The sequence below is a fragment of the Ictidomys tridecemlineatus genome, chromosome 2, assembly GCF_052094955.1.
Source record: "Ictidomys tridecemlineatus isolate mIctTri1 chromosome 2, mIctTri1.hap1, whole genome shotgun sequence".
Classification (NCBI taxonomy): Eukaryota; Metazoa; Chordata; class Mammalia; order Rodentia; family Sciuridae; genus Ictidomys; species Ictidomys tridecemlineatus.
The window spans coordinates 68,225,078-68,237,655 of NC_135478.1; the positions used below are offsets into that span (position 1 = coordinate 68,225,078).

General features: G+C 38.2%; 1 pseudogene; it reads left to right on the top strand.

Moving 5' to 3' along the window:
- The first annotated feature begins 9,902 nt into the window (after positions 1-9,902).
- LOC101976807 (cytochrome P450 3A12-like) overlaps positions 9,903-12,578 on the top strand; it is a 28,156-nt pseudogene continuing 25,480 nt past the window's right edge.

The following is a 12,578-nucleotide window of genomic DNA, read 5'->3' on the forward strand; positions in this document are numbered from 1 at the left end:
TATGAAATATGACATGTCAAGAGCTTTGTAATATTTTGAACAACTAATAAAAACTATAGGAAAGTTCAGTAGAATAGATGGAGGGGGTTGAGGAGGAAGAAGAAGGGACATAAAAAGGGAAGAAGAGTGAAATGAATCTCACTAAACATGGAATGTGCATGCATGGGTGTGGCACAATGGGTCCCAGCATCACATGTTTTCATAGGACATTAATAAAAAAAATTGTAAATGGATTTGTTATGGGATGATTTGAAAATTAAGTCAGTCTGACCCAATTTTGTTCAGACAATTCACCCTGGGTAGAATTGGCCCCCATTTCTGCATGAGCCCATTTACATAGAAGCTGAAATCGCCACCCTTGCCAACTTGCTCCCTTACAACAATGTCCATAACCGTAGAACTAATGAAAGCTTGCTTCCTGACTATGCACAAAAAGGTGCCAATTCTGAGAAATTGGTTCTTTCCACTTTGTGAAATATGTCTTATGATTGTACTTTCCTCCCCTGCCTCCCTTCTTTGTGCTTTTTTGTGTTTTTAAGATGCCCCCCACCAGCATTCAATTCTTGGGCTGCAGAACTGGTGTCTTTGTGTTCCCTCCTTGGCCCTGGCCAAGATAAATTCTTTATCTTTACTTCAAAAAGACACAGAGTTTTATTTGGGATTTTGGAATAGTGCCTTAATATTTGGAAGCCCCAGAGAGATATTCTCTGGAGTCTAGGCTGTGCCTCTCAGCCACCTGAGACCCCAATGCCACAAACACAGAGAGAAGATCCTGGAACAAAATATATAAAGCTCTGAAAAAAAATGGGTGCCATTTGCAGTGAAATGGATGGCACTAGAGCAGATTATGCTAAGCGAAGTTAGCCAATTCCTAAAAATTAAATGCTGAATGTCTTCCCTGATATAAGGGAGTTGACTTAAAACAGAGTAGAAAGGAAGAGCATGAGAAGAAGATTACCACAAAACAAGGAAAAGAGGTGGGAGGGAATGGGAGGAAGAAGGGGAATTGCATGGAAGATGGAAGGAGACCCTCATGATTTCACAAAATACATATACGATGGTGTGAGGTTGAAGGGAAGAAAAAAGAGAGAGATGAGTGTCAAAGTAGAATGAGAAGAGAGAGGTAATGGGAGGGGAGGGGAGGGGGGATAGGGAGGGCAGCAGAATACAACTGACACTAAGATTGCTGTATGTATACACATGGATGTATAACCAATGTGATCCTGCAATCTGTACATGTGAAAAAATGAGAATTCATACCCTATTTGAATCAAATGTATGATATGTCAAGATCAGTGTATTGGGTTGAGCAAATAATAAAAAATTACAAATAAAAATGGGTGCAAATCAAGAAGCTTCTATCCAGCAAAATTAAACTTTAGATTTGAAGATGAAATAAAAACCTTTTATGATAAACAAAAGTTAAAAGAATGTATGGCCACAAAATTGGCTTTACAAAACATCCTTGGCAAAATAGTCCATGAAGAAGAAATGAAAAACAACAATGAAAATCAATAGAGGGAGGTAGTACTCTAAAAGAAAAACTAATCAAAGAAGAAAATCAATCAAGTAAAATAACCAAAATAAACAAATATGGCTGGGAATACCATGTCTCAATAGTAACCCTGAATTTTAATGGCTTAAACTCACCAATCAAAAGACATAGGCTAGCACACTGGATTAATAAAAGAACATATTCTGCCTCCAGGAGACTCATCTGATAGGAAAAGACATACAGAGACTGAAGGTGAAAGGTTGGGAAAAATCATACCACTCACATGGGCTGCAGAAGCAAAAAGGGGTGTCCACCCTCATATTAAATAATGTAGACTTCAAGCCAAAATTAATCAAAAGGGATAAAGATGGACATTATCTAATGCTGAAGGAAGCATATACCATTAAGACATAACAATCATAAATATATATGCCCCAAACAATGGTGCAACTATGATCATCGAACAAACTCTTCTCAAGTTCAAATTGAACACAACATAATAATTTTGGGTGACTTTAACACACCTCTCTCACCACTAAATATATCTTCCAAACAAAAATTCATTAAGGAAACTAAAGAACTCAATAATACAATCAATAACTTACACTTAACTGACATATGTAGAATATTTCAACCTGCATCAAACAGGTACACTTTCTTCTCAGCAATACATGGATCCTTCTCCAAAATAGACCATATAATATTCCACAAAGCAACTCTTAGCAAATACAAAAAAGTAGAGAGATACAATCATGCATTTTATCAGATCATAATGGAATAAAATTAGAAATCAACAAGAAAGTGAAAAATAAAAATTTCTCCATCACCTTGAGACTGAACAATATGCTACTGAATGAACAATGGGTTGCAGAAGACATAAAGAAGGAGATCAAAAATTCTTAGAGGTAAATGAGAAAATAGACAAAACATATCAAAATCTGGAACACTATGAAAGCAGTACTAAGAGAAAGGTTCATTGCATGGAGTTCATTCCTTAAAAGAAGAAAAAGCTAATAAATAAATGACCTCATATTACATCTCAAATCCTATAAAAAGAGGAACAAATCAGCAGCAAAAGCAGTAGAAAGCAAGAAATAATTAAAATTAGAGCTCAAACCAATGAAATCAAAACAAAAAAACAATTGAAGAAAATTGACAAAACAAAAAGTTGGTTTTTTGAAAAAATAAATAAAATTGACAGGCCCTTAGCTATGCTAATGAAGAGAAGTAGAAATAAAACTCAAATCACCAACGTACACGATGAAAAAGGTAATATCACAACAGATACTACAGAAATACAGAGAATAATTAGAAATTATTTTGAAAACTTATACTCCAATAAAATAGAAGACATTGAAGGCATCGATACATTTCTTTAAAATTTTTTTTAGTTGTGAATGGATCTTTTTATTAATTTGTATGTGGTGCTGAGAATCGAACCCTTGCTTCAGGCATGCTAGGCAAGCACTCTGCCACTGAGCTACAACCCCAATCCCGATAAATGTCTTAAGTCATACGATTTTTCCATTTGAATCAGGAAGATATACACAATTTTAAACAGACCAATATCAAATGATGAAATAGAAGACGCCATCAGAAGATTACCAACCAAGAAAAGCCCAGGACCAGATGGTTACACAGCCAAGCTCTACAAGACCTTTAAAGAAGAACTAATACCAATACTCTTCAATTTATTTCAGGAAATAGGAAAAAAGTTAAATGTTTTAGACAAAAATTTCACCTATTTTATCAGTCATCCACTTCATGCTGTGAATATAGTCTTTGGCTGCTTCGCCACTGAGGCTTATTTTAATGTGGACAGGATTTTTTTTCCTCTTCTTCCTCTCTCTCTTCATAACCTGGGGGTTGGGAGCAAGATTATCTTTTCCCATCCTAAGCTGAGTTATTCATCTGTCTTTGAGCATACACTCACCACAGGAACAAATAAGTCAGACTTTAGGACTGGAGCCATAAGAATGGTTATCTCCCAAATTAACAGGTAAATTGAACCTCTCACAGGGAACACTTGGAATGGATTATATCTTTAAAAACCATCAGTTTTTGGGTTGAGTCAGAGCACTTGCCTAGCATATATGAGGCACTGCATTCAGTTCTTGGCACCACATAAAAGTTAATAAATAAAGACATTCTGTCCATCTACCAATCCAAAAAAAAAAAAAAGATCAAACAAACAAACAAAAAAGGAACCCTCTGTTCTCCCTGATGGGCAGAATCACAGCCTCTGGGAAAGGAGTCTCCTGTGCTTCTCCTTCCTCAGTAGAACAATAAAACTTTCTTTTTTTCTCAAAACTCTCCTTTTTATTGAATTGACATCAGGGACAAGATTGAGCTTTCAGTAACACTATTGTTGCTTGAGGTACATTATGTGTGTGTGTGTGTGTTGGGTACAGTGATGCACATCTGTAATCCCAGGGGATCTGGAGGAGGATCATGTGTTTGAAGGTTTGAAGACAGATTCAGCAAGGCTGTGAGCAATGCAGTGAGATCCTGTCTCAAAATAAAAAAAAAAAAATAAAGTGAGCTTGGGATGTTTAAGCAACCTTAGGTTCAATTACTGCTACTAAAAATCCCCAAAATTAAGGTGTGTGTGTGTGTGTGTGTGTGTGTGTGTGTGTGTGTGTGTGTGTTGTGGGCAAATATGTGTTTGTGTGCATGTGTATGATGTCCTTTACTCTGTACTCCTAATTGAGAAGCCACTTTAGAATTTTAAAGCTAGGACCTCCTTGGCAGATGTCTTATTCAAGGTCCAGTCTATTCCATTGTCTTCGTGCTTCGTCCTGTCCTCAGGAGTTCTTTGTTTCTGGATGAACTGGAGGGCCTGGGAGTCTCATGATATGCAAGATAAAGAGAATAATGTGGAAGTGGCATTGTTTTTAAATACAAGAGAATCATAGAGGTAGAGAGAGAGGCAGGTGATCCTTAAGATCCTGTGATTTGAAGGGTATTTACTGAGCCCCTTCTACAGTCAGATGAGGAATTAGAGCTAAGCATACCCAAGTTCTCACACAATCAACCCCACAAGTTCTTTGGATTCTGCTTTCATAACTTACTAAGTAGGAGAGAGTTAAGGTTTAAAGGAAAAATCATGATATGGTTTGACTCTGGAATGTTCCCAAAGGCTCAAGGGTTAACACCTTGGTTCCCAGTGCAGCAATGTGGGGAGGTGGAGATTTTGGGGAGGTGATTTGATTATGAGCTTCCCTAATCTCATCTGTGAATGAGCCATAGATGGATTCACATTTGTATGGCATTAACAGAAGGTGGTAGAGAGGATGGAGCCTAGGGCCTAGTTGGAGTTAGGTCATCAGGTGCAGATCCTAGAAGAACTTATCAAATCCCTAGCCCCTACCTTGCCCTCCTTATGCTTTTCAATCACCATGAGGGGAGGAACTTTGCTCCATGTTGCTCTTCTGTCATGGCAATCTGCCTTACCACAGCCCAGAATCAATGGATCAAAGTGATTATGGGCTGAAATTTCTTAAACTGTAAGTCCAAATATATCTTTTCTTGTTTATTTAATATGTTTCAGTTATTTTTTCTCTTATGGTTTTAAAATTTTTATTTATGCATTATGATTAGATAGATGAGTAATTTTCATTGTGATAGATTCATATATGCACATAGCATAAACTATTTCATTCTCAGATCCCTCTCTTTGCTCCTTATTTTCCCTCCACTGATTCCACTTCTCTACTGGTCCCTTTTCTGTTTACCTGTGTTCCCTTTCTTTCATTTATATCTCTCTAGCTTCCACATATGATAAAAAACAAAGAACCCTTGACTTTCTGAATCTGGCTTATATTACTTAGTATGATATTCTCTGTTATAATTTGGGTGTGTAGTGTTCCACAAAGGTTGAGGTGTGAGACAATGCACGAAGGTATAGAGGAGAAATGATTGGGTTATATAGCATAGTCTTAACCTAATCAGTGAATTAGTCCCTGATTGAATTAACTGAATGGGAACTGTAGGCAGGTGGAGTGGGACTGGAGGAAGTGATTCATTGGAGGCATGGCTTTGGGGTATATATTTGTATCTGGCAAGTGAAGAACTCTCTCTCTCTCTCTCTCTCTCTCTCTCTCTCTCTCTCTCTCTCTCTCTCTCTCTCTCTCTTCTGATCATCATATGAGCTGCTTCCCTCTGCCATAATTTTTACACCATGATGTTCTGCCTCACCTTGAGCCCCCATGGAATGGAGCTGGCCTTCTATGAAATAAGACATCTAAAATGATGAGCCTTTAGATAAACTTTTCCTCACCATACAATTGTGCTAGCTGTGTCCTTTAGTCACAGAAGAAAAAAAGCTGACCAAATCATTCTCTGTTTCTATTAATTTTCTTGCAAATGGCATAACTCTATTTATGTTTATGGTTGAGTAAATCTCCATTGAGTACATATACAATATTTTCTTTATCCAGTTGATGGACACCTAGATTGCTTTTATAACTTAGTTATTGTGAAGTATGCTATGCTACCAAACACATGGATATGCATAGTATGTTGATTAATTCTGTTGGATAAATATGGGGGATTATATAGCTGGGTCATATATTGATTTAATTTCTCATCTCTTGTCACATCAACCACCTATGTAAAACACTGCTGGGAAGTTCAACAAATTTTCTTTTCTTTTGTAATAAAATTTGTAATTTAATATTATTTGTGTATTTACTTGATTAGCATTGCTCTCCCTTAAGGTTAAATTTCACAAAGGCAAGGATTATGACTGGCTTATAGGTAGAATTTGGCACAAGTCCTGAACACACTACTTAGACAGTTCTGCCAATATACAGTGATACTGATGTTAGGCACACATTGGAAGAGTCCAATAATGAAAGTAACTGTCTCTTTGACCTGACATGCTCCTCAACCTTCCCATACATTAGCCCAGAAGAGTTGGTTATTTCCTCTTCTAGCCACCAAAGCTTAGATACCACCTGATTCTCCAAATTAGCAAGATCAAGTTTAACCAACTGAGAAGAATGGGCACTTAACTAAGTTAGATAAATAATCTTGCTTGCATTTTTTCATAATTGTAATTATAAATTGTAGAATTTGAACCTTATACACAAATCATTCCAGAGCACTTCTGTGTCTCTCTACACCAAGAGAAATTTAGTCAGACAATTCCAGCCAAGATAGACTTTTCATGGGAATAACAACTTGGGCTACCATTATGAAAGAATGGAAATATCATAATGATTGGGACCCTTACATCACTAAGTTTGTGGATCACCTGTTCATTTACACTTATATCAGCCTGATGTTTTCCTGAATGTAATCTGAGATTGGACTTTTATGTGTTGCATATGAAAACAAGAAAGAAGATAAACCATTCATATTAATAAGGATTGTATGTGTCTCATACTTGCATAATTAATTTTATGTGGCTGAACCATCCTTATTTATACTATGTCCTTATTTTTTGCTATCACTATCTGCAACCAGAATAATAACTGGGATTAAACATCTGAATACTTAAATATATAGAACATATCTTTAAAGTATGTGGTGAGTGCTTAACTAAATATGTAGAGGAGATGCCAGAGTCATGAGGGCAGTCTTCTGGCACATAATGCTTTCCTGGACATGCACAGCAAAAATTTAGTATGCAAATATCTTTGTGTTTGATGATATTACCTTCTATGAAATTAAGTTCATGAGGAACATGCCTCTCTCTCTCTCTCTCTCTCTCTCTCTCTCTCTCTCTCTCTCTCTCTCTCTCTGTGTGTGTGTGTGTGTGTGTGTGTGTGTGTGTGTGTGATGACTTCTCCCTGTGTTATCTGACCTTGAAATCCTGGGCTCAAGTGATTCTCTAGCCTCATCCTCTTGAACAACTAGGACTACAGATATTTGCCACTCTGCCTGGCTAAAGCTTTGCTTCTCTGATTGCCCTTTACAGAAAAAGAACTTTTGCATAGATTGGGGTCCAGCACTGGATGCATTTTTCATCTCATGGAATGTCTAACCCATCTTTGTTGGTACAAATCCCAACCAGTCCAACCAGGTTCAGAGCTATGAAAGATGGGGAAAATAATAATAGCCCTGGCTATTTCATTATAGTAGTCAAATATATGATTTGAAGGAAGATGAAGTTATATTAGTTCTATAGAGGTTTTTTTTATGCAGAAAGTATAAAAAAGATTTTGGATTATGGTAAGATTGTTACTGACAACCTAACCCTGGTACCTACCTTGATTCTGGCTGGCTGGATTTGGCTGTCTATCCACATAATAAATAGACAAAATATGGTAAAATGAGTATTGAACTTTAAGCAGTTTGATCAGCCCAGGAGGAAGTAGTTAGATTACTTCTCCTTACCTATCTCACAGACAGAATTATAATTTACAGAAACAAAAGCCAGGTGATATACATGTGTATATTTGGTTGATCTGAAGAGGGAGCAATCTGGAAAAAAAAGGCAGGAAATACACAGGTGCAGATTTAGTCTGTGTTGTCCTAGATGGAATGAAATCCCCATTTACATCCTCTTTGGTGCCTGTCAGGGTGGGAGGTGGAAGCCTCCCAGCTTCTACTCTCAACATAAGAAAGTCATTCCCAATTTCAGATGGAGTGCCTCTGAATTCAGTCTGTTTCAAGATTGTTAATTGTCAGTAGTTATCAAATGACACTATAATCTCTCCTTGTTTGAATGCATGCCAGAGATGTAGGAAAGGTTGGTGAAGAGTGAGTATCAGTTTACACAGAGTCAGAAGAAAGAGAGAAGGAAGCACACAAGCACAGCTTGAATATCTTCTCATTCTGTTATGTTTTGACAACTTGGAGGCTTTGTTACCTAAACCTCTCTTTCTCAGCCTAGTCAGACAAAGAATTTGACTTAGACTTGAGATGATAAACTGGTATAATTTCCAAACACTCAGACATGGCATCACTCGCATCAGGAATCTGTTGAGTGTCTCAAAAGTGACAATTGTTCTTACAAGACTCCTCCTAAACCAGCTCCCAGGATCTGCTCTCCATTCACATTTACCAAAAAGCAGGGAGCCACCTGCTCAGATACCTCTTGGCCTAATGAAAAATCTGAGATCATTTTTTTGGGTTCTGGTGCTGGATGTGCTCTCTGTGGTGATATCTGCCATGAGATGGGTGAGTAGTGATTTGTGGTTCACCTGGCCGTGCAGGATACTGTTCTCCTCTTTTGTCCTTTCACACCCATTGGTCATGGACATGCATTATTTTCAGAGACAGAGGTTATTCTTTGCTCTAAAATCTGTCTAAAACTTACTGGCTACTGCAGGGATCTCTTAATGGTGGCACAGGACGTAGCTTGGATTGACATTACTCAGTGCATCCATCAGTGTCATCTTGTTCACCCCGTTTTTTAGGGGACTTCTGGCCATCTGGGTACTGGCACACAACCTGAATGTGCTGGGAAGGTGGCGGTGGCCCAAACAAGACAAATCATCTTTCTGTATTAATAAACCAGGAAGATTAAGTGGTCAGCAAAGACACACAGGCAAAGAACCTGCAGAGGCCCAGCAATCTCACCTGACTCAATAACCAAACGTCCCAGATACCAGCTCTTTGTAGAGAACTCTGCTAGGGACTAGGGGTGTAATAGTGGATAGTACAGAGACCCTGCTCCAGAAAAGTTCACATTCTGGAAAGTTAAACAAAGGTGGAATCCAACAATGTTGTACATAAAGAGGACAACAAAAATAGAAATGTGTTCCAGGGAAAATAGAGGTTGTCCAGGGGAGGAAGTGGCTCCGTGTGAAGAGGTGGTGTTTAAAGCCTTTACCAGATGAAGTTTTTTCTGAGCTGGGTTTTGCAGGATGATTAAGAGTCTTCTGGGCTGGGGCTGTGACTCAGTGGTAGAGTGCTTGCCTAGAATGTAAGGCCCTGGGTTTGATTCTCAGCACTGCATAGAAATAAATAAGGAAAGAAAGAAAGAAGGAAAAAAAGGTTCATCAACAACTAAAAAAAATATTTTTAAAAAAGTCTTCTCTGAGCAAGAGGGCATTGTAAGCAGAGGAAAGTGCATGAGTAGTTATTTAGATATAACTTTTTGGGGGTGGAATTTAAGGGTTTTGTAATGAGAAAACCCAAGGAGACAAAAAATGATTAGAGGACATTTAATTCCAATGTTTCACTTGAGTTTCTTATAAGAAGCAATAACCTTTGGGCATAATGATAACTCATTGAATTTTTTATTAATACTTTTTACAAACCTGAGCTCAAAGATAAAAATGGGCATGTCTCATGACTCACTGCCAACTGCCAAGGTGGAGGGCGCACCTGGCTTCTGCAATAGGGGGTGGGGCACAGGTGATTTCTTCTACTGGCTGTACACCCAGCTCTACTTTCTTTCCAAGCATATAAATATGCCAGACTGACTTCATTGACTCACAGCTGCTCACAGAAGGCAAGCTTGGCACCTTCGCCAGTGAAAAGATAGCTCACATAGCTGGAAGTCAAACTCAGAGGAGAAAATTTTGGAAGGAAAGTAGTGATGGAACTGATCCCAAACTTTTCCATGGAAACCTGTGTTCTCCTGGGAATCAGCCTGGTGCTCCTCTACCTGTGAGTAACTGTCCCAGTTCCTCTCCTCTTGAAAATTCCCATTTCTGTGAGTAAGAGTTTTAGTGATATGATTTGATTTGGAGCATAAACTTCTGATTGAGTCTCAATTTGTACCCAGATTAATTAGCCGGAGTTCTGTAGAGGCAGATTACAAACAACTAGACACCTTCTGAAAAGTCATGCACCCTCTGCAAACTTTCAGAATTCTCGGGGTAAAGAGGAGTCTTCACAAGTTTCTGTGTCATTGTCTATCTTTTGTGTTCTATGTGCAGTACAAGAGATGTATAGAAGGCTTGTATCCTGTGGAACAGGTGGTTCCTGCTTCTCATCCCATGTCCCAGCACCATTTGTAAAATGTACCAAGTGCACCCCAGGTGCTACCACAGGCTCAAACTCAGTTCTTCCCTCTGTTCTCTTCCCTTTCAGAGAAACAGTCCTCCCTCTAAAAACTCAATACCTTCACCCTGAAATATGCAACTACTGCTGAATGATGAAACTATTGAGCAAAGACTTAAGAAAAATTTTGAGCTTTTATTCTTTAAGTTATCATAAGTGTCAAGATTTGTTTCTTTCTTGATTTGAAATCTAATGGCAGCTTTAAGAGACAGAAGTTAACAAGCCAATTTTGTATTTTAAACATTTTCCCATGATATTCCAGTACAAAAGCATGAATAAAATAATCTAGTAGAAGAATTCCTTTAAGTAGTGGAATTCCTGGGCTGTGGATGTGGCTCAGTGGGAGAGAGCTCATCTGGCATGTGTGAGGCACTGGGTTTGATCTTCAGCACCACATAAAAATAAATAAATAAAATAAAGGTATTGTGTCCGCCAACAACTAAAACAAATATTTAAAAAATAGTGAGATTCCTGGTTTCATGGATCAGGTAAAAAGAGCAGTTATTTCTGACTGAGAGTAGAAGACATTGCCCCAAAGAGATCTTTGACTTCTACCTTAAATCCACTTTTATGAGAGTTGGCATTCATAATGATGTGAAAATAGAAAATATAAACCTGGTGGTAACAATTGAAGTAAAGGGTGGTATTCAGGCATTTGTTGTATCTATTTTCCCTCCAGTGGCATTTTAAAATTAATAGAAATGTTTTAATTTTATTCTGTTCAATAGTGCAATTTTTTTGAGGTATGTTCCTCACGTTCCTTCTGAAGGTCAAAATAGGACCCTAGGGTTCTGTATTTGTGAAAACCAATCTGTTTAAAAATGACCCATCTTTTTTGAACAATTGAAGGAATATTAATCTAATACATACATCCATGTTGTAGATTGCACATATCTTTAAATATACCTTCCCAGCTGGTTATTCTTATTCAACAGTTTCCCCATATGCCAAGGTTCTTAATCTCTTACAGCAGATGAGTAAAAGAGAACATGGACGAGGGATGCAATAAAAGGCATCCAGATAGGAATTATGAAAAAGTGAGAGAATATTTCTCTCTGCTGAGGGAAGAAGGTCCAGAGTGGGGACAACCCCCACTGGAGGCCACTAGAGAGGCCAACGTGATGGTATCAAGTCATCTTCCTGAACTGACACCAGTGAGTGAAATGACCTAGAAGAAATTTAGGCTGAATTGCTCAGGAATTTTTAAGTTCATGTTTGGGGACTTATATCAGATATTCACTGTAGCATTTGGGAGCCTAGTGATGGAATTAGCTGCTCTGAGCTAAGTATTGTGACTTTTGGAGTCTCTCAGGGAATGTGAGAGAGGAGATGATTAGCAGATATGATTAGGGCCATTGGAGCTTTGTTGTTATTCATGGCCTACATGTTACCTGCCTGGCTTCATGGCTCCCATTCTTGATAAGTGACTCTTGAGCCACTATATACACACAGTCACAATCCCTTGATCTGGATTTCTCTTCCACTTTATAGATATGGGACCTATTCACATGTATATTTTAAAAAGCCGGGAATTCCTGGGCCAACGCCTCTTCCTTTTTTTGGGAACTGTTCTTAATTATCGCCAGGTGAGTATCATTTGAGCTCCCTGTTTTGCCTCTTATGGTTGCAAACATCTGCTTAGTTACATAAGTAGAAATTCAGCTCCATGAGAGAAGTTTCAAGATTTCTAAGCTTCAGAAACTGTGTGAGATCCCCATCCAAAGCACAGTGAGGTTTACCCTGGGGCTCTGTTTACAACTCCTCCTGGCCTCAGGTTCCCTTCTGTTGATGAGATCAGGACTCTGGCACATCCACATTGTAAGCTGTGGACTTTATGTTCAGCAAACTGTGAGCATTCTCAGAGGATTTTTATTTTTCTCAGTGCAGGTTATAGGAAGACACACTCAAACCTCTGGGATGCTTTATTTGTACAGTTAAAATATTACAAATAAAACTTAGCATGAGGAAGATTAATTGCTTAGTTTCTATGATGAAAACTCAGAGCCAGTGTCTAACTATCTGTGTCCTATGGGCAGAGAGGTAGCAACTTCCCTTTTCCAAGTTGAGCTACAACATAGGGCAAGTTAGCTTTTTATTTGCTCACTATGTCACTTACTTACTC